Source organism: Jaculus jaculus, chromosome 16 (assembly GCF_020740685.1).
Source record: "Jaculus jaculus isolate mJacJac1 chromosome 16, mJacJac1.mat.Y.cur, whole genome shotgun sequence".
NCBI lineage: Eukaryota > Metazoa > Chordata > Mammalia > Rodentia > Dipodidae > Jaculus > Jaculus jaculus.
The window spans coordinates 70,419,182-70,440,925 of record NC_059117.1 but is presented as its reverse complement, the minus strand read 5'-3'; the positions used below and the strand labels follow the sequence as shown (position 1 = coordinate 70,440,925).

Sequence of the window (21,744 nt, the reverse complement as noted above, 5' to 3'; positions counted from 1 at the left end):
GTGACAGGAAACAATGGAAAGAGTCCATATGTTTATAGAACTGTTACCATGTAGAGATAATTATAAGCTACAACCATGTAGGAGAAAATAATACAATATGTTTTCATGTAATCTTTTTCTTTTTAAAGATTTTTTTAACATATATTACATGTAACAACAGGTTTCATGATGACATTTTTAAATTATTTATTTATTTACTTATGAGAGTAAGAGGGGCATATATAGAGAGAATGGTGTGCTAGGGCCTCTAGTCACTACAAATGAACTTCAGATGCATATGCCATCTTGTGCATCTAGCTTACATGGGTCCTGGGGAATCAAACCTGGGCCCTTAGGTTTTGCAGGCAAACACCTTAACCTTTAAGCCATCTCTTCACCCCCTCATGATAGCAATTTTATAATGTACTTAATGTATCTTGATAATTAATATTCATCCTCATTACCCTTTCTGGCGCCCCTCCCATTCCTATTAGCCCTCTTCTTCTTTCCAAATAGTTCCCTCTTGCAGTGATGCTTTCTTGCTGGGACAAACACCTGACCAGAAACAGCTTATAGAAGGAGAGAAGGAGAGGGTTTATTTCAGGTGTATAGGTTTACTTCAGCACAGATCTATAGGGGAGAGAGAGGGAGACAGAGATCAGCAAGCATGAGCTGACTCTAAATGCATACCTTAGGGCTTGACTCAAGATCCACCCCCAGAGACGCACACCTCCTCCAACCGGGCTCCACCTGCCGAAGACTAGGTAGAAAGCTTAATCTTAGTAAAATATCCCTAAGGCTATGGGGACGACATCATGTTCAAACTACCACATCTCCCTTCTACTTTTATATCTATTGTTTCTAGTATAGAGTATGCATATGAGAGAAAACATTAAATGATGTGATTTTGTGTATTAAGTAATAGACACATATTACAATAATATTTTAAGTTACATACATACATCATATATATCATACATAATGTGACATATGCTATAATATATACCTTATCATCAAGTAGTGAATAATGTAATAAATGTGAGCCCTGAAATAAATGTAGACTACCATTGCATGTTACATCCACCTGTCAAGTCATTGGGTGCACATGTACCTTCATACTCTGAAAAACAGCTCCTCCTGCAATTAGCTGTTGTACAACCATAAAGTACTGTTCACAATGTCTGTGTATACGCTTTTGACTTGATTTGTTTACAACTTAAAAAAAATCCACAAATGGGGCTGGAGATATGGCTTAGCAGTTAAAGGCTCTTGATTGTAAAGCCTGGTGGGCCAGGTTTGATTCCCCAGTACTTACGTGTAGCCAGATGCACAAAGTGGCATATGGGTCTGGAGTGCACCTGCGGTGTTATGAGGCCCTGGTGCATCCATTCTAGCTCTCTCCTCCTTGTCTTTCTCCTTTGTCCCTCTTATTTTTGCTCTCTATCTCTTTCCCTTTCAAATAAATAAATAAATAAATGTTAAACAAGAACAAAAAATAAGCCAGGTATGGTGGTGCATGCCTTTAATCCCAACACTCAAGAGGCAGAGGTAGGAGGATGCCTGTGAGTTTGAGGCCAGCCTGAGATTGCATAGTGAATTCCAGGTCACCCTGGGCTAGAGTGAGACACTATCTTGCAAAACTAAATAATTAAAAAATAAAAAAATTCCACAAGTGTAGGCAATTCAAAAAGCTCCCTCATCAGATTCTGATAAGTTAACTCACAAGAAGCATCAAGCCATTAATTATGCTAGTAATAAACTTTATGAATATGTGACCCAAATGCATATGTTTTATTAATAATTATTAAGATCTGAAAGAATGAAGAGTACTATGTTAGGTCAGCTGATATTTCAAAATTTCCCCCTTTTCTGTGATTTCAAGATGTGAATGACTTGTAACTTTAAAACTGAAGAAAGCCATGTGAAATTTGTATTTCATGCCCCTTCCATTCCTTCACCTAAGCTTTAGCACAAACTTAGACCTCCCAGGAAAATGTCATCTCTGGGAAGTAGGTTCATATGGGCCAGATTTCTTTAGGCACTATTCATTAAAGTTTTGGTTGGATTAATTCTATTAAATCCAAATGTATTTTCTTGGCTTTTCCATTCTTTTGTATTTCTTGGTCTCTCTTTAGTAACCTGCATATGTGAGATAGTCAATATGAAATAAAAACCTACTTTTCATTCCTACAGATTCATCTGCTATCAGTGCTGCAAGTTAGCAACTAAAACTCTCCAGTGTGCCTCAAAGCACACTGGAAAACTCTCAAGAATCTCAAGTAACATTCATTTTTACTTGGTATAGTACAGAAGAGTAAAGGGTATTTTTTGAAATGAAATATGCAACTGTGGTAGTTTGAATAGATGTCCTCAATATACTTAGTGTTTTATTAGTTTGAAGTTTGGATCTGTAGCCATCTTGCTGAAGGTGGTGTTACTGGGCGGATCTGGTGGTGGGTTTGAAATTTCAGTCTAAAGAGATGCAAAGTGCTTAGTTCTCCCTGGAGTTCCTAAAGTAGTGCTGTGTGGTGTGGTTTTTGGCTTGTGGCTTCTCTCTCTCTCTCTCTCTCTCTCTCTTTCTCTCTCTCTCTCTTTCTGCTTGGACTTGTAAAAGCAGGCCAGCTTCTTTTGCCATTATGGTAAGGTTCAATCAATCCCTTCCTCCATAAATGAGCCTGGTGTGAAAGTTCATCTCAGCAAACCCGAAGCTGTCTGCCACAGCAACACTGGGATGTTACTATTCCGGAAGGCAGGAATACACTGATTTAGGTCATTTATCCCATAGCTCATTGTAAGACCTATTCATTTTCAAAGCAGGGGACAGACGAGCTCTTTCTTTTTCTCTTCCACTCCTGGTTGGTCAAATGCTAAGATGTCAGGTCTCAGCCATCCTCTCAGGTGTACACAGAGAAGAGACTTCAGTCCATAGAGGCTCCCCAGCATGATGAGTAGCTGAAGATTTAATATATAGACTAAAAAGAGACCCTAATGCTCTTATTACTTTTAAATGTTATACTGTGTAGACTAGGTGTCCTCAGTCCATTTCTCCAATATGCCCTATTCTTTCCCCACCCCCTCTCCAGCCACTTCCTGTTCCTTACTCTGCCCTCCAGATCTATTCAACCCCTGCTTTCCATTCAACCCCAAAGCCTTGCTCCATGTTGCATTCTGTCTCTGGATGAGGGATGATTGAGAAATGGAGTGTGGGCTATGAATTCATTAATTGAGTCTCTCGCACAAGGTAACAACAAATGTCACGATAAAAGTTTTTAATTTTTAAAATTGTGCTTTTAGATTCTGATTCGCATCAGTCAACATGATCCTGGCAGAATTACTCAGTGAAAGTATCCTGCCACTCAAGTACACACATATGTCTTAGGATGACCACCAGTGACCTCAATAGCTCTTTAGTCTGAACATTGATGGGGTGAGGTGACCCAAGTTCATTAAACACACCACCTCCAAGGATATTTGCATGGGAAAACTGGTTGTGAATTTGGTGCCATCACAAGGATGTTTTGTACTTTATGGTGGCTTGAATGTGACTATGAACTCATGTTGAATAAACAAAACCTTACATTTGGGTAGGTGGCGAGTAGAGATGGTCATAGATCAGAGTCTGAAGAGACAGAGGATACAAGAAAGGTAGGAAGCTGAGTCTAGATTGCTCATTCCTACTATTTGAGCTCAAATATTTTTTCTTTTAAAACATTTATTTTATTATATATATTATAACAGTTTATAGTCTTGTATCACTTTACCTCTGCTCCTATTTCTTTAGTAAAGCCCTCCTCAGTGGGGTTATGGAATTCACTCTGGGATCATGAAATACTCAGTCAATCCCTATATGGTAGTGGGGGGACTTGCCTCAGGGTATTTCCACCCATTATGTGTCTTTTACAGTCTTTCTGCCCCCTCTTCTGCAATGTTCCCTGAGCCATGGCAGGCCTGTTGGCAGTCTGATTTAGTGTTGAGTTCTTTGTAGCCTCCGGGTTTCTGTTTTGGTAGGTCTTGACTGATCACCATGTCTGTCACCATCACACTAGAGCTGGTTGTCAGGCTAGCAGTAAGAGCAGCATTCATGTTGCCACTTCCTCTGCTATTTCTTCTGGGCCCTGGCAGATGTGGTAGAGGTGGCATGTCTCATGGTGGGTAGCCAGCTATCTTTTTGTCTTATCAGTGGATCTTGGTTCTCCTTCATGTTTTCTGCCTTCTATAAGATAAAGGAAGTTCTTCAACCAAGAGTGAGAACAGCTTGTAATAAAGAGGATATGCAAAGTTATTTGAGGGACTTTTTGGTGTTGAAGGCTACTCAGAGAGCATGGGGTCATCTTTCTGAAGTCTATGAGTTTTCTGACAATGGGATTCTGACCACCTAGTTTCCAGTACCAGGTATGAGTTCTCTCCCATTGAGCGGGACTCATGTCCAATCAGAGAACAGTTAGTTACCCCCAGAGGCCATAGTCCATTGTTGCAAAGGTACATACTTCTTGTTGGGCTGGTTGATTTCATAGTCTGCAGGGTCCCCTGCGTATTCATGCTGTTGGTGACCACTGTCTTCCAGCAGCTCCCATAGGGCTTTCCAGTACGATAAGGACTAGCCAGGAGGGAGCTAGTTTCCCCTTTTCTCACAACATGGTATTCCCATGTCCTGTGACTGCAGCCTGTGGTGTCTTCAGCAAATAGGGTCTTAACTTTTGAGCTCAAATTCTTTGTATAACATTTCCAATAAACAATATGCCTTATGCAACCAGGATGTCTATGTGATGATGACATGCTCTCTAGTTCTAGTTGGTTTTAATAAAAACTGTTCTCTAGTTGAGATGGATCTTTCTCCTAGTTCAAGTTTAGCTCTCTGCATCCACAGTTTGAGGTTAACTTGTTTTCCAAATGACAGTTTTTTTTAATTATTTCGAGATGGATATAACTGATGTCTAACTTAAAAAAAATAATTACAGACATACTAAGGTATGGATATATCATGTGTTGGTACCACCCTTTTCCTTGCCCTGCCCTCATTCTGCTGGGGCTCCTTCTCATTGGGGTTGCAGGATTTTCCCGTGGGCTTGTGGGGTATGTGTTGTGGAAGTACATTCAGTTATTTGGGAGAGATATCCTAACCTGTGGCTCTAACAATCTTTCTGCCCCCTCTTCCACAAAATTCCTTGATACGTGATTTTAGTGCCACCTTGCTTTAATTTGTGACTCCAAAGTGGAGGTCAGCAATGGTACACTTGATGTTGGTCTGTCCAACACCACAGTTTTTACATTTTTATGACTTGCCACCTTACCCATCACAAAGTATACAGCCATGGCAGCACCTGAAAGCTAGTGATTATGACATTCTCAATGAGTGCAGATCTCAGGACACATGTTTAAATGTATGATAGTCAAGCCTAATATGCTGGCAGATGAAGGAGCTATCAAACAACAAGTCAAATTTCAGGAGACACCCCGTAACTGCAGAAAGATAGCAGCTTTTGTTGAAATATGCATTTAAAATGAACCATTCTACCACTTGAAAAATTAATCAGGTATAACTACTTAAATGGATATTATCCAAATATTTCTAATTTTACTGTATTCAGTTTTAATAGAATTTGAATTTCCCCCTTTTAAAGTAAAAATATTCTATTTCAAATAGCTATATTTTGTTCCTGAGATGACTTTATTGATGTCCTTTTTTTCTCCCATTTCTCTATTTTTGCTTATTATCTGTGATAAAATTCTAATGCTTTGCCTCAGACTCTTATGTTTTAATGCAAAGATTAAAGTAATCCTTTTGAAATTCCAATGACTGTGAGCCATGCTGAAATATTTATCAAACATATTCTTAATCTCTTCATTATGTGCCTCTTTTATTTGATAATGAAAACTTGCTGTAGACAGCAAAGGACAAGATTAACTTTTCTTATGAAAAGAAATAAGGGAAATGCATGTGCGTATAACTTATCATTGCTCTGTGGCTGCTTCTTCAAGTTACCAGAGAATAGACATGAGAAGAATGGGAAGAAAACAAGTGAGGGCTTCCACATCTTGAGCTGATCTGAAAGCATTTCTTTCTTTAGGATAAGTATATTTCTTGCATGCATGCATATGTGTGCACACACATCCCTACACATGAGCATATAGTACACACACACACACACACACACACACACACACACACACATCACATCACATTGCACATCACTCCACAATGCTCTGTATACATACACATGGCACACATTAGAAAGCCCACATTATTCTATGTATGCATTATACATGGTACATAAGCTTTGTTACATAAGGACGGATGCTTTAACCACGTATGCATTGAGCACATTCCCCCTTCCCCATGTCCTCCCTTTCCTTCTTGTCTTCTTCACACTACTTCCCCTTGTCCATGCAAACAGTGTCACTTCTGTGTTTACGCCATGCATACACATAAGGTTTATGTGTTGATATCAAATCTAAGAAACACAAATGAGCAAAAAACATTCTATTGTCTTTCTGAGACTGTCTTAATGCACTTAATATGATTATGTCCAGTTGCATACACTTTCCTGCAAATGACATAACTTGGTAATCATATGACTGAGAAGGTTCATTGTGCACATATTCCACATTTCTTTTTTCCATTAATTAATTTTTAACATAGGCTGTAGTATACCTCTCCCCTACTTGCCTCCCTCTTCCTGAGGCCCTTTTACTAGGGTTATTGATGCTCACAGTGGGGCAACCAGGGGCAGCAGGGCTCATGGTGCGTCCGCCCTCTGTGGGGCTCCCAGCCCCTCTTCCACCAGTCCCTGAGCCTTGGTAGATGTGTTACGAATTAGCATTGACTTCTCTGTAGGCTCTGTATTTCTGTGATGATTGTTTCAGCTCACCACACTGATGCTGTTTTCCTGGGTGTGGATGTTGGGCTAGCATGTGTCTCTGCTTCCTCTGCACTTTCTTTTGGACCCTGGTAGATGTGGTAGAGATGGCACGTCTTGTTACAAGCATGTGGCATCTTTTGTTTCTTTTGAGGTAGGGTCTCACTCTAGCCTAGGCTGACTTAGAATTCACAATGTAGTGTCAGGGTGGCCTCATACTCATAGCAATACTCTTACCTTGGCTTCACCAGTGCTGGGATTAAAGGCTTGCACCACCACACCCGGCCTTTGGCTGTCTTTTCTTGTGTCAGTGGATCTTGGATCTCCCCGTATTTTCTGCCATCTGTGAGATAAAACAGATTCTCTGACCAAAGGTGAGAGTAGTTTTGACTAAAGGTGATATGCCTAGAAGATTGTGAGACACTCTGATGGGGTTACCACTCAACTTGTACAGGGAACTACTGAAGGCTCCTCTCTAGGTATTGTTATTGTCCTGACCATGGGGTGCTGACTCAGTGTTCAGTGCCAGTTATGACTTCTTTCACACTGAGTGGGTCTCAAGTCCAATCGAAGGGCAGTTGGTTACCCACAAGGACTATATGTCATTATTGCACACATGTGTAATTCTTGTCTGCCTGGTAGATTATGTGGCTTGCACGGTATCCTGCTTATTCCCACTGTTGGTGACCACTGTCAACTGGTAACTCCCATAGCACTTTCCAAGGCTTTGGGTGTTTGTCAGGTGAGGACTATCTTTCCTCTCAGTTCCCACATTATCTTTCCGTGTTCTGAGATAGCAGCCTGTGTATCCAGCACACTTTTGTAGCCATTCTTCTGTTCACACATGGGTTGGGTCTGTAACTTAGTGGTTGTGAATAGCAACCCAATAAATTTGGGTGTGCAGACATCTCTGATATATTGACTTGTGGGGAGGGCTTTGCAGAATTCAGGAGAATCCTGCAGAGGAAAATGTTTGAGAACCTGTTAAACTCAGGGCTGTATGCTGGGTGATGTACAGTTGAATGGGTGGGAAAGACTGATGTTCAATACCAAATGTGGAAAATGCAAAGTATCAGTTTGTGAAGATAGGCAGGACACAATATGTTTTCTTTGCCTCTGAGACTAGATTAAAAAGAAATGTGATTCCATATCCAATCTCTGATGTTCTAAGGCTTGCTAACCTATTTTTTAATTTTGCATTGTTAGCAGACATGGGGTCTGCTGTTGAAGCAGATCCAGGGAACTGGAAATCAGAGTGGATGAGAGTTTTGATGCAGTAACATAGGAACAGAAATCCCACCCCAAAAGACAGGTGCTATGCTAAAGAACATTTGGAAACAATGTGATGATTTATTCATGACAGGGACGATGGATTTATTAAAAACCTAAATTAATTGATAAAAAGTATACTTAAGGAAGTAGTGTAATTTTAATTCAATTAAGTCAAATGGCCACAATTATGAAGCTAGATACTTTTCATAATAGGCATAATTTTAGGTTTTAAATAATACAACACAGGCTATTCATGAATGAACACTTCCTTGATAGCAGATATAATTCTACAGAGAGATGATACATTGCATAGTTGTATGATTCAAATGAGTATTGATGAGAGAATAGTCCTGTAGAGATTTATGCAACTCCATGGGAATATAGAAAACATGAATTTGGCAACAAGGATTTTATTACTAAGAGCTAGTGGAAAGGCTATTGGATCAAACATTGAAGCAATGAATTTTCTACCTGCATTTCTGATGGCTAAAGAATTGTTTCTGATGACTCATACCAGAATGGAGAGGATCTATTCTTTGATACAGTCAAAGAGAAGTTCATGTGAACATGGAATGGTTAAGAGAGATGCATGTGATATACAGAGGTCATGCTGCCATTCAGTAAGCTGGATCTTACAGAGTGTCAGGAAGAACAAAAGAAAAATTTTTGCTGTCTTGTTCAACACAAGAATGAAGGGGTGAGATGACAAAGTGATAACAAATGGAATGATAAATGTTATGTGGCATATGTAAAGGTGAAAAGTTAGAGGGTGGAGATTACATAATAGTCTGATTGAAGGCAGGACCGCAGCAGGAGGGAGAAGGTGGTTCTATGTCAGGTAGGATAGCCACCAGAGGAAGGCATCATGCTTCCTGTTTCTGGCAAGAGGAGGGAGGTCCCAGTCCCTGGTTCAGACAGAAGGAGAGTAAAGGTAGTAGACAACAAAGGCTCAGAGGGAAGGGGACTGGCAGATCATGGTCCTGGTGATAGCCCATGTGACAACTTTGGCTTCTGTTATGAGTGGGATGGGATACCTTGGGAAGATTTTGAACCAAAAAGACTTAAGATTGATCCCTCTCTTCATGTGTAGCTCTGTGGGTTGCATTATGCATTCCTTCCCCTTCCCATCATATGATAAAGCCTTAACTTTCAATGTGAGTGTGGATAGAGATGGGCCTTTCAGCAGGTAAAGAGAGGTCAAAGGGGAAGTTCTACTCCAATGGGAATCTTTACCTTAAAAGAGGGCTCTTTCCTTCTCTGCCTTTCTCCCTCCATCCTCCATCTGTCCCTTTCTCCCCTTCCTCACCCTCCTCTTTCTTCTCTATCTGTCTCCCTCTTCCTCTCCCATGTCCCTCCTTCTTTTGCCTGCAAGCCAGGAAGAGAGCTCTCATTAGGAACCAAATTGTTCAAACATTAATTCAGACCTCCTACCCCCCAGAACTATGAAATAGATTTTTGTTGTTTAAGCCATCTAATCTGTGGTAATCTAGGCTTTTACCCTAAGAAAGTATAAACATGAAGCTATTTTGCTTTTAGAAATATTTTTGGGAATTTTTTATGTATATGTGCACAATTATGTGTGTGCCGAGGTGCGTGCGTGCGTGTGTGTGTGTTGTGTGTTGTGTGCATATGAAGGCCAGAGGACAGCCGTAGGAGTCTTTCCTCAGGAGAGTCACCCACTTTTTTTAAAAGGCAGGGTCCCTCAGTGGCTTGGGCAATGCCATGCAGGCTAAACTGGCTGACTAGTGAATGCACGGATCTATCTTTCTCCACTTCCCAAGCACTGGGTTTGCAAGTGTCCACTACAAGATGTGGCTTTTCTTGTTGTTGTTGTTGAATGTGGCTTCTGGAGTTCAAGCTCCGGTCTTCAAACTGACAAGGCAAGCACTTTGCCAGCTGAACCATCTCCCCAGCCCATCTTGACATTTTCTTTTTAAAAAGTTATATAACTCTCCTTGACATGTAGATAAAATCAATTATTTAGGGCTGGAGGAATGGCTTAGCAGTCAAGGCTCTTGCTTGCAAAGCCGCCTGTGGTTGACTCCCTAGTACCGACATCAAGCCAGATGCACAAAGTGGCACATGTGTCTGGAGGTCATTTGTAGTGGCAAGATGCCCTGGTACATTCTCTTTCTCTCTCTTTCTCCTTGCAAATAAATAAATAAAACAAAAAAATTAGTTATTTAAAGCTAATGTAACTATAGTTCTTTCTGCCTTATAAAGCAGGTGACACTATTCATATTTGTTGGAAAATAAATTTTTATATCACTGTTCCATTTATTTATTTATTTTAAACACTTTTATTCATGACAGAGGTGGGGGGGGGGGAGAGAAACCAGGGCTTCAAACAAACTCCAGATGCATGCACCACCTTGTGCATTTGGCTTTACATAGATACTGGGAAATCAAAATTGGGTTGTCATGCTTTGCATGCAAGCTCCATCAATTGCTGAACCATCTCCCTGCTCCCCCATCCATTTTGAAGGGCATATAGAAAGAGAATTCTATTCATGGACTTCTGAATTGGAACTTGTCAGGGATTTTTATTAAGAAGTGCTTTATTTTGAAAAAACTGCAGGGAAGTACTCTTTTCTTCTTTGTACTATATTTCAGCCATTATGGATTAAATGGGCTCTAATAGGTTACCCTGGAAGCATTTGTTATAATATTTCTATGAGGAAAGTGCAGTCTGATTTCTAAATCACTGACTTACCTGTGAACTTTAGAAACACAATCCATTAATGACCTGGAAATTGTCTCTACAAACAGATAGATAATGGTAGTAATCAGCTGTCAGTAGACCAAATAGTTTTAATGAAATTTTCAAACAGGACCATCTTATTCACACGTTGTGAAATGCCTCTAGGAGTTTATTATGTGATCTTCAGATATACAACCATAATCTCCTTGTTTAGGATTAAAATTCAGACTGCTTCAGATGTTTGTTTTTTCTGATATTTTATCTTTAAGCTGAAATCTCTTGGCAAAAATAGTTTGATTCTCAGAAGTTAGAAACAGAGAAAGCAGCCTTCTTCTGGATGTGTCTGATCTACTCTGTCTGTGAAGCATTCCTAGTGTTGACATGGAGGCCTGCACTGCTACACAGATGGATTATGACATCTGGAATAGACATTTTAGTGCTGGAGAGAAGCAATGATTCCCAGATACTAAGACATGCCCTGGAACCAGTTACAGTGAGGCTTAGATCCCAGCATGAAGCTGTTGGCATATGAGTCTTCTCCCCACTTCAAATTTAGGATTCTCTGGCTGGGGAGATGGCTCAGTGGTTAAAGGCACTTGTTTGCAAAGCCTTCCTGCCCTGGTTCAATTCCCCAGAATCCATGTAAATCCAGATGCACAAAGTGGCACATGTGTCTGGAGTTCATTGGCAGTGGCAAGAGATCCTGGTATGTGCTTTCTCTCTCTCTCTCTCTCTCTCTCTCTCTCCCTTTCTCTTCCCCTATCTCTCTCCTTGCAAGTAAATAAAATTTAAAAATTCAGATTATACTTGCATTTTGTAGGCCTAAATGAGGAACAGTATTTTCAATATCTGATATATAGCAATGTCTGGTACTTAATGGATATAGTAGAGTAATTATAAAGTAACCATGATTTTATGTTACTTTCAGTATTCACATAATTAAAATTTGACTTTACAGCCACTACCATCAAGGAAAAGAATGTTTTCTCATCCTTTGAATCATAAGTGGGCTTCTGGCTTATCCTGGGCAAAGTGGTTTAGTGATTCTGAGCCTAGATCCTGAGCCTTTACATCCATCATTTCTCCTCTGAAGGCCACGAGGATGTGCCTGGACTAACGTGCTGGAGTGTGAGCTAGCACACTGAACAGTCTGAGTTCATCCCAGATCCATATCATGAGACCTTCTTAGGCTTCTGCTACTCACAATATCTTTTACCTGAGAAATTTTACTGCAACTTCTGGCATGTAGGTACATAAAATAGGTGTATCAATCAAACATATGTCTTCTAGAAATATCTATAAATAGAACCATGCATTCTTTTTTGTTTGCCTTCTTTCACTAGAAAAAAATTACTTCTGAATTCATTCATATTGTCCTGTGTGTGTCACTGAGTAATGCTCCACTTTATGGACACAGCCTACACTCTTGTTCTATTACACACGGGCGGGCTGCTTCTAGTCCTCAGATAGCATGCCTAAAGGTGCCATAGACTCTTGGGTCATGACTGTGTATGAATAATGTTTTCATTTCTTTGGGAAAATATGAAGGTTGAAATGGTGGTGTCATAAGACACATGCATGCTTCACTTTTAAAGAAATACAAAACTGTTTCCCATATGAATATATGCTTTTACATCCTTCCAGCTGTGAGAACTGAGAAGAAGAAGAGCTTTATCTGGTTCTACTTAGAAACCATGTGAGGTGAAACCTTCCTGTTCAGCAGTGTGAACTTTATGTAACTCACACAATGGCTCACACTTAGCAGTAACCTCTACTTAGTATGCCATGACATATTTCATGCATGTGGTGGTTTGAATCAGATGCTCTTTAATAAACTCATGTGTTTTGAGTGTTTGGTTCCCAGCTGATTTCATTTTGGGAGGTGGAGCCTTGCTAGAGGAGGTGTGTTTGGGGGATGGACTTAGGGGTGTTAAAGCCAGCTCCCCCTTGCTACAGCTCGGCTCACTCTCTTGCTGCTGTTCACCTGCTGTGGCAGAGGAGAGGTGCAGCCTCCGCTCATGCCACGCTGTCCCTGCCGCCGGGAAGCTTCACCCGTGACCGGGAGCCAGAGCAAACCCTCTCCTCCCATCATCGGCTTTTGCTTGGGTTTTTTTTTTTCCCACGGAAAGATAAATATGGGGCTGTAGAGATGGCTCAGCAGTTTAGTCACTTTCCTGCAAAGCTTAACAACCGAGGTTCAGTTTCCCACTACCCCCGTAAAGCAAGATGCAAGAAGTAGTGTGTGTGTCTAGAGTTCATTTGCAGTGGCTGGAGGCCTCGTACACCTGTTCTGTCTCTCCCCTTTCTCTCTACTTGCAACTAAATGAATAAAAGGCTCAAAAAAGAGAAGGCAACTGCAATAATGGCTTTCTCATTAACAAACATATTTTTCTAGATTCCTCCCCCTCAGTATAGCCAACATTATATTGAATGGACTTGTGATATTTTTAACGCTGACTGACATAGATTAACATGCAGTATCTTTGCCAACAGGTCTGGAGTTATTTCCTGGCCAAAGCAGGATACAGTCTGGCCATATACCATTCTTAATTTAACATCCTCAGACTTCCGTCCAGCCTCTTATCTAGCTTCGCATGTTGAATATCAATTCCCTAAGTTTCAGAGCTGCCCTTATCTTTGGCAATGGTAAAGGAAATGGAGCCCACATCCACACATGCCTCTCCATATGTCTGAAGCAGAAGACATAATGCAAGGTTAAGGAAGCAGGAAACACATGATACCCTGCCACACGGGTGCCTTGGAAAGGAAGCCACACTTCTTGGCAAGGGGAGGAAGACAAGGAGAAAAGAAATGCTACCGTCTGCATCTCCTTTCTGAAGCGAAACTGGAAAGAACTCCCAAACCACCCAGGATGGAACAGTCATGGCGATGTTACTGTCTGTCCTCGCTTAGTAAGAAAGTGACGGAGCTTGGGGAATTGGGGACAAGTGAAACGCCAGGACACTCCCGCTGTGCCGCCTGGCTGCTGCGATAGCCGGCCACACCCACTCTGTCCTTTCCTCATGACTGGCTTCCATTCGCTTTCCATCAGGAAGCAGGGCTGAGGTCCCACAGGGGCCCTTTCCTGACGGCTTCTGCCTGCTCTGTTGGTGGCACCTGTAAAGGTTTTTAAATGTATTATAAAATATGAATGTAACACAAACATTGCATTGCCACTATTTTTAAGTGTGTAGTTCATGCTATTAAGCACCTTTACATCATTATGCAACCACCAATCATCTCCAGAACTTGATTCATCTTATAAAACAATACTTTTATGCATTAAATTATAGCTCCCAGTTCCTCCTCTTGTCCATCAGCTCCCGGCAACCACCAGGGACTGTGCATCTGTCTTCATGGGTATGAATACTCTATGCTTCTCACACAAGTAGAATCACACTTATCTTTTACTGATATCTCTGTTCTGCTTAATATTACCTTCAAAGCTCACGCATGCTATGCAGCAGGTGCTAGGATCCTCTTCTTTTAATGCTTAATAACATTTCCCCATCTGTCCATATTTTACTTGTCCACCATAGGTTGGTGGACATTTAGGCTGTTTTGTGTCTTTGGGCTATTGTGATACTGCTGCAATGAAAATTGGTATAAAATATCTGAGCCGGGTGTAGTGGTACACACCTTAATCCCAGCCCCTTGGGGGCAGAGATATGAGGATCATCGTGACTTTGAGGCCATCCTGAGACTACATAGTGAATTTCAAATCAGCCTGGACTAGAGTGAGACCCTACCTCAAAAAACAAAACAAAACACAAACAAACAAAAGAAAAAGAAAAAAAAATCTTAGTCCCGGGTTTCATTTTGAGGGGGCTTTTTATTGCTGAATCATTTAGTAATGCTATGCTTAATTTTAAGGAACTATCTTCTACAATTGCTCTGCTATATTAGCTACCTTTCTCTTTGCCATGACAGAATACTAAACAAAACAACTTAAGGCAGACTGGTTTATTTTGGCCTACGGTTTTGGGTTCTAGTCCATCACAGAGGGGACAGTGCGCAAGCAGAAGCATGAAGCAACCTCTCACAGCTCATCACGGCTGGGATGAAGGAGGGATGAACGCTAGTGCCTTAGCTAGCCCTCTCCTGTCTGTGCAGCCCAGGGCCTCCAGCCAGTGAAATGGCTCCACTAGTCACATGTAGGGTGGTCCTTCCGTCTTACTAACCTCTTCTAGGAAAGCCTTCACACACACCCAGAGATTTGTTTCCATGCTGAGTCTAAATCCTGTCAAGTTGACAACCAAGACTAACCATTACACACAAGAAGTTACAATATTTGAATATACATAGAAATTCTTAAATAAATACCCATGTATTCTCATGTACATTTAGTATATATTTGATAGGTATTATAATGCATACTATAGATGCAATTTATACATGTATTCATGGGTATTATAATGTGGAAGGGTTCTAATTTCTCCATGTCTGTATGTAAATGTTGACAGTAACTGACCTTTTACTCATTTCTTTGTTGTAATTATATAATACTGAGATACTGAGCCATCATATCTGGGGAACTGTCTAGAATTGTCCTTTGAAGTCTTCTGTTTGGAAGTCTATAATGTGTCTCATTTCAAAATATACTAAAACTGGAATTATAAGAGAAGATTAGCATGGCCCTTATACAAAGATGACACCCAAATTTGTGAAGCATTTCATATTTGGGGGAAGTGCTTAACCCCTCTTGTCTTCTCATGGGCAGGAGCTCTTCATATTATCTCCTCTGTCCTTCTCTTAAACTGATAAAGTGTCTCTAAACTTTAATATATATATATATATATATATATATATATATATATATATATATACACATACACACACATACACATATATGTATATATACATACATATATATATGTATGTATGCAACACATATACATGAATTATATCTGTAACATATACTATATATACCTATCAAATATATACTCAGTGTACATCAGAAAATGTGGCATTTATTTAAAAATCTGACACACAACTATGTAAAATGTTACTCCCATCCCCATTTTTAACTTTTCCCTTTCTGTAAAATACTTAAATTACGACCCTGGGGCTCCTGAGAGAAATGTCACCGATTCTTGCTTTGTGCCTGAAGAAGGATCCTTCACAATTTGGATTCTACGTAGCAGTCATCCTGCTTGCCAAAGTTGTAGGAAAGTCCCATCCTTACAAGTCAAGGCAGGAAGGGGCACAATATTGTGGCAGATGGAGTGGATGGGACACAGAGCCAAGACAGTGAGAGAAGAATTGTCCTAGCTGGTAAACTTTTGTAGGTTACATCAGAACATCAGGCTTACTTAACTATACCAACTGACACAAATTCTGCAGTAACAGGTATTTCTGCCATGGTATTAAATTCTCTTGCAGTAGAAATCAGCGAGTTTCAAGAGTGTCCTGTGACATTCGGGAAAGAGCAGAGTCATGTGACATTTTCTGGGGAACAGAAGAACAAATGTCTGTTTACCTCAAATAAGGCACTGGCAACAGACCAAAGAAATAATTACACCCAAGATTCACTTAGTGAACGAGTGTGTTTACTGGGGTTACATACATGGGAAAGCAGGTGGCTCAAGCTGCTACATCACCAAAAAGCCCACCCCAGCATGAATGACAGCTCATGACAGCTGTGTCCTCCAGTCCCCTGCACTGCCTGCAGCAGCTTGGCTTGTTGGGCAGTTTCCTCTCCACAGCAATTGCTGACTGCACTTGTAACCTTGGGGAGGATCAATGCGAATCTTGCAACTTTCTCATTTTTTTTTTTTTGGTTTTTCGAGGTAGGGTCTCACTCTAGCCCTGGCTAACCTGGAATTCACTCTGTGCTCTCAGGGTGGCCTTGAACGTATGGTGATCATGACCTTGACTAGCTACAAGGAGTTGTGATGTGCACTCTTTGGAGGGCCAGAAGGCAATGGAACCGGCTAGAGCTTGGTGGGCACATGCATGTCTCATTATGAGGTAAGTACCATTATTATCTTCACATATTGTTGATCAAACTAATAGAGTGAAAACACTCATTAAAGCCCATTCTGCTACAGGAATACATCCCAACTTTCCTGGACTCTCAGAACTGATATTTTCATGGTCCTATTTCTTTCCTTAATTAAAATTATATTTCAAGTGCTCATTAGAATAAAGCTGAAAGCAATCAAGCCTGGTTTTATTATTCTTATATTCAGTTTTTTCTTCTAATAAAAACAATTAAAACATATTTGGGGGCTTCAGGCACTGGATTAAATCAGCTCTTCTCAGTTGGTTGGGATCTGAACAGAGTGTGCCTGACTTCTAAACCTGTGCATTCCGCCACACATCAAAATGGCCACCCACACCACAGAAAGCCCATTGAACCAAGGCACATTTGCTAATCACACTTGAGTATTCTTGAGAATTGGGATTTAATAGCAAGATCCATTATATCATGATGTAAACAGGGTATCCAAGAGGGGTGTCTGAAGAGTAAAAGCACGCTGAATTGTTAAGTTCAGGAGTACACCATGCGGCGCTCTCTCTCCTGGAGACAGTCATTTCATCCACGGCTAGCCCAAGGCTCTAGCGTAGGCGAGCCCAGCGAGCTGAAAGGAATGCTGTCTTGGCTCACCTCAGTGCAGCAGGGCTGTCCACTGTGCCACAAGTGGCAGGCAGAGCCCTCCACAGGAGAAAGGAGACAGCTGATGATGTTCAGAGAGAATGCTGCCACTGCAGCCGCCTGCTTCATTGCATGGCTTATCTTTGGGATCCGAAATGTTTTGTTTAATAAACCCTCTTAATTATTGTGCGTTTCTTTGGGAAGTGGAGGCCTTAGGCTCTACGTCAGCATGATCCAATAGAAATAGGATACCAGCCATACATAGAACTCTGAATTTTCTCGTCGTTGCAGTAGAAAAGTATAGAACAGATTAGCTCCCTTATAAAAATTGTTTTTATTTAATCCAACTAATATTATCTTTCAAAATCCAAGATATAGCCAGCCATGGTGGCGCACGCCTATAATCCCAGCACTCGGGAAGCAGAGGTAGGAGGATCACTGTGAGTTCCAGGCCACCCTGAGAGTACAGAATGAATTCCAGATCAGCCTGGGCTAGAGCAAGACCCTACCTCAAAAAAATATATAAATAAATAAAAACAAAAACAAAAAAATCAAAATTCAAGATATTATTCGACATGGTTATTTAGTTCAACATATTGTCTCAGCATATAGCCCATATAAATTTCTTATTGAGATATATGTGTGCTTATTAAATATATTTTTTAAAAATTAAGTTGCTCCCCACAATGACTGATTGCTGCTCTCACAACAACTCATAACCCACAACTGCATGGGTGAATACCAGCAATCCCACTAAGGGGACCCTCAGTGGAGTGGGGGCAGGGAGGAGTGGGCTGATGTATCCATACAAAGTTTAACTTCATAGCCCCCACAAAAAATCTTCAGTTGGGCTAGAGAGATGGCTCAGAGTTAAGGCATTTGCCTGCAAAGCCTAGCAATCCAGGTTTGATTTGCCAGTTCCCTCATAAAGCACAAATTTGTACATGCATCTAAAGTTCGTTTCAGTGGCTAGAAGCCCTGGAGTGCCTATTCTCTCTTTCTCTCTCTCCTTGTAAATAAATACTTTTTTTTTGCATTTAAGTTTACAAATTGTGATGTGCAGAAGGCTTATATTGCATCACAATTTGGATTTGCTATATTTGAAATGCTCAATAACCAGAGTGACTAATTGCTACTGTAAGAGGACAGCGGGATGGGGGTCTACCTTGATGGAAGAGGCCCTGGCTTCCAGCCTCAGCATTGGAACAAAAGGAAGACAAGCAAGCAAGTGATGCATAGTTCTGCCTTAGTAAATATGATAATTCAGTCTTTTCTGGAAGGGTGTCGTGATGGTGGCATAGGCAGGTTAAGCCTCCGAGGGGCCCGGAAGAGTGTGTGCAGACAGATCTGACACACAAGGCTAGGAGATGGTCCGAGGAAACAGCCCACAGGTGATGGTCCGTGGAAGCAGCCCACAGGCGGGAAAGGCTGAAGTGTGTTTGGACTTGTGTTTTCATCCTTTGGCTGTGACATGCAGCTGCCTTTTGTTGTTACCTTTAAATAATCATAAAATCATTGTGTACAGATGTCTATTGTTGGGGTACAGTAGATAGTGAAGAAAACAGGCGCAAGAAGAGAAGCTCAAATTGGTCTAAAAGAACCAGGATACTGAAATGGAGGGTGAGGAAGGCACTGGCTGTTCATATCTGCAGCAAGAGCTTCGAGTACTCAGGATTAAAGAGCAGAGTCACAACCCCACAGCCATTTCTGCCATTAAGGAAATACCCCACAGCCAGAGAGACAGAGAACATGCAGAGACAGGACTTGTGCATTTTACAGAAGTGTCATGTCATGGACACAATAAGATATTTTCTCCTCTAATATCAGATACTTTACCAGTTTTTAAAATAACAAGATGCACAAACATGACCAATCCCCAGACATGCTATATCCTGTGTAAAGACTGCTGGTCAGGGTAATCCTTGAACTATGGTCGTCTGTTCTCATCTCATAACATGAGGAAATGGTTGGATCCTGTTGTTGCTTTACAAAGCCAAAACTTGAGGGACAGAGTGACAAAAAAAAAAGATTCATTGAGTGGTCAGAGTAGAGACATGGGAGCCTCTGTGCACACATCAACTCTAGGGTGACAAGGAGTTCCAGACAGAGGACAGGAGAGATGAGGGAGAAAGAAGGGCCGTGCATGGGGAGGGACATCCTCCATCTCTTTTGTTCCACTGATGGTTCCGTGTTTCCATGGCAACATGTAGGCATCTATAGATGGTTCCTAGAGAGAACCCACATGTGGGAAAGGCTTTGGTGTCTTTGGGCCTTTGCTTTCATTTGTTGGATGTGGCATGCTACAGTGTGCTCCTAAAGAGCTCTTCCCTATTGTCACCTTTCAACAATAGTTAAAGCCACAAAGGAGATGGACACAACATGAGGACAGATTTGACAGTCCTTTTGTTTGGCTTCACACACCCGATTAGTATCTGCAGGACACATGAGGAGAACTTTTTTCAGCAAAGCACCTTCAAGTCCTACAAAGTGATCTGGGCAGCTGATATTGTCACCCACGGGGCAGAGGTCCTGTCTGTTGAGACAGCTAATAGGTGACAAATAGTACATGTCCAGCTGTGAGACCACCTACATCTGTGAATTTTATCTCGACTGCAAGGAAATGCAGCCAGGGTTTTCATTTTCTCTAAGTTTTTTTTAAAAAGTATTTTATTTGTGAGACAGAGAGAGAGAGAGAAAACCAATGTGCCAGGGCCTCCAGCCAATGTAAATGAGCTCCAGATGCATGTGCCACCTTGTGCATCTGGCTTTCCATGGGTACTGAGTAATTGAACCTATATTCTTTGGCTTGGCAGGTAAGCACCTTAGCTGCTAAGCCATCTCTCTAGCCCCATTTTTTGTTTTCTTAATTAGCAGATGTATATATTAATTCCCCACAATAATGATTTTATTATTATTATCATACATGTAACATAACACACTTTGTTTGTGTTCACCTCCTATTACTCTCTCTTGTCTCTCTCCTACCTGTGCTGACTCCCTTTTCCAAAATAGTCTCTGTGCTTTCATGCAGCACAGTGTGTGTGTGTGTGTGTGTGTGTGTGTGTGTGTGTGTGTGTGTGTGTGTACCACTGAGTTTGACTAAGGTTATCTGATAATGGGTAAGGGATTATTCATAGGACATGGGTAGGCTTTTCCTCAGTAACAATCTTAGTCAATACTTAGCCTCTAAGGTTTTTATCATTCTACTTTTTTCTTTGAAGGCCTTAACTTTGTCATTGAGTTTGTTTTGAGGGAGGGTCCTACTCTAGTCCAGGATGATCTGGAACTCACTCAGTAGTCAAGCAGGCCTACAGCTCATGACTATCTTTCTACCTCAGCCTCCCAAGTGTTGATTTTATCAGTATGACCCTCCAAACCGAGCTGACTCTGACAATTATATCTTTTCTCTGAAGTACACAGAAGTGTCTTACTAGAAACAAAATGTAGATTAAGGAGCTGGGGACATGGCTCGGTAATTAAGTATGCTTGCTTACAAAGCCTGGCCGCCTGGGTATCTGCTTGCAAATCCTAGTGGCCTGGGTTCTATTTCCCAATACCCATGTAAAGTTAGATCCACAAAGTGGTACATCATGTGTTTGCAACTCATTTGTAGTGGGGAAGGAGACCTAATGTGCCCATACTCACTCTCATGCTCTCTCTGTATTTCTCTCTCTGAAATAAGTATATAATTTAAAATTTGGATTAAAAGAAGTCAATAGGACTTATTAGAAAATAGAGGGGGTCCAGGCCCCCAGTTTTTTCTTTCTTTCTTTTTTCTTTGAGGTAGGGTCTCACTCTAGCTCAGGCTGACCTGGAATTCACTATGTAGTCTCAGGGTGGCCTCGAACTCATGGTGATTCTCCTACATGTACCTCCCCAGTGCTGGGATTAAAGGCGTGCACCACCACACCTGGCCCCCCAGTTTGATTACAAGGAAACAAAAAATAAAAAAGAAGAATCCATTATTCTTCGAGGGAAGAGATAACAAGGAGAAATTTATTTTCCAATAAAATCAATCTAAAATTCCAATTTATTTGATAAGATATTTCCAGGAAAAGATGTTAATGAATCATTTTTAGCTGTCCTGCCTTATGATTATCACTGTTTGTTCTTGCCTAAATCAATTGTATTCAGCTCCATGTGCCAGACTTTAGTATGGTGAATCAGAGCACTTAGGGACTGACTTCTCTTTTCTCTGGAAATTTTGGAGCCAGGAAGGCCACTTGTAATAACAAGGCATTGAGAATAAAGAGCTAACCCTGGTGAGGGCAGACTGGCAGCAGGCATAGGGGAGGTTAATGCTTGGTCCACCTATCTGCAGCAGGCGGGGACTGGAG

General features: G+C 41.1%; 1 non-coding gene across 1 annotated transcript; it reads left to right on the top strand.

The window, feature by feature from the left end:
- Positions 1 to 15,389: 15,389 nt before the first annotated feature.
- On the top strand, positions 15,390 to 15,492 carry LOC123455410. Its single transcript, XR_006633897.1, has one exon. It is a non-coding gene; the product is annotated as a U6 spliceosomal RNA (small nuclear RNA).
- Positions 15,493 to 21,744: the final 6,252 nt, after the last annotated feature.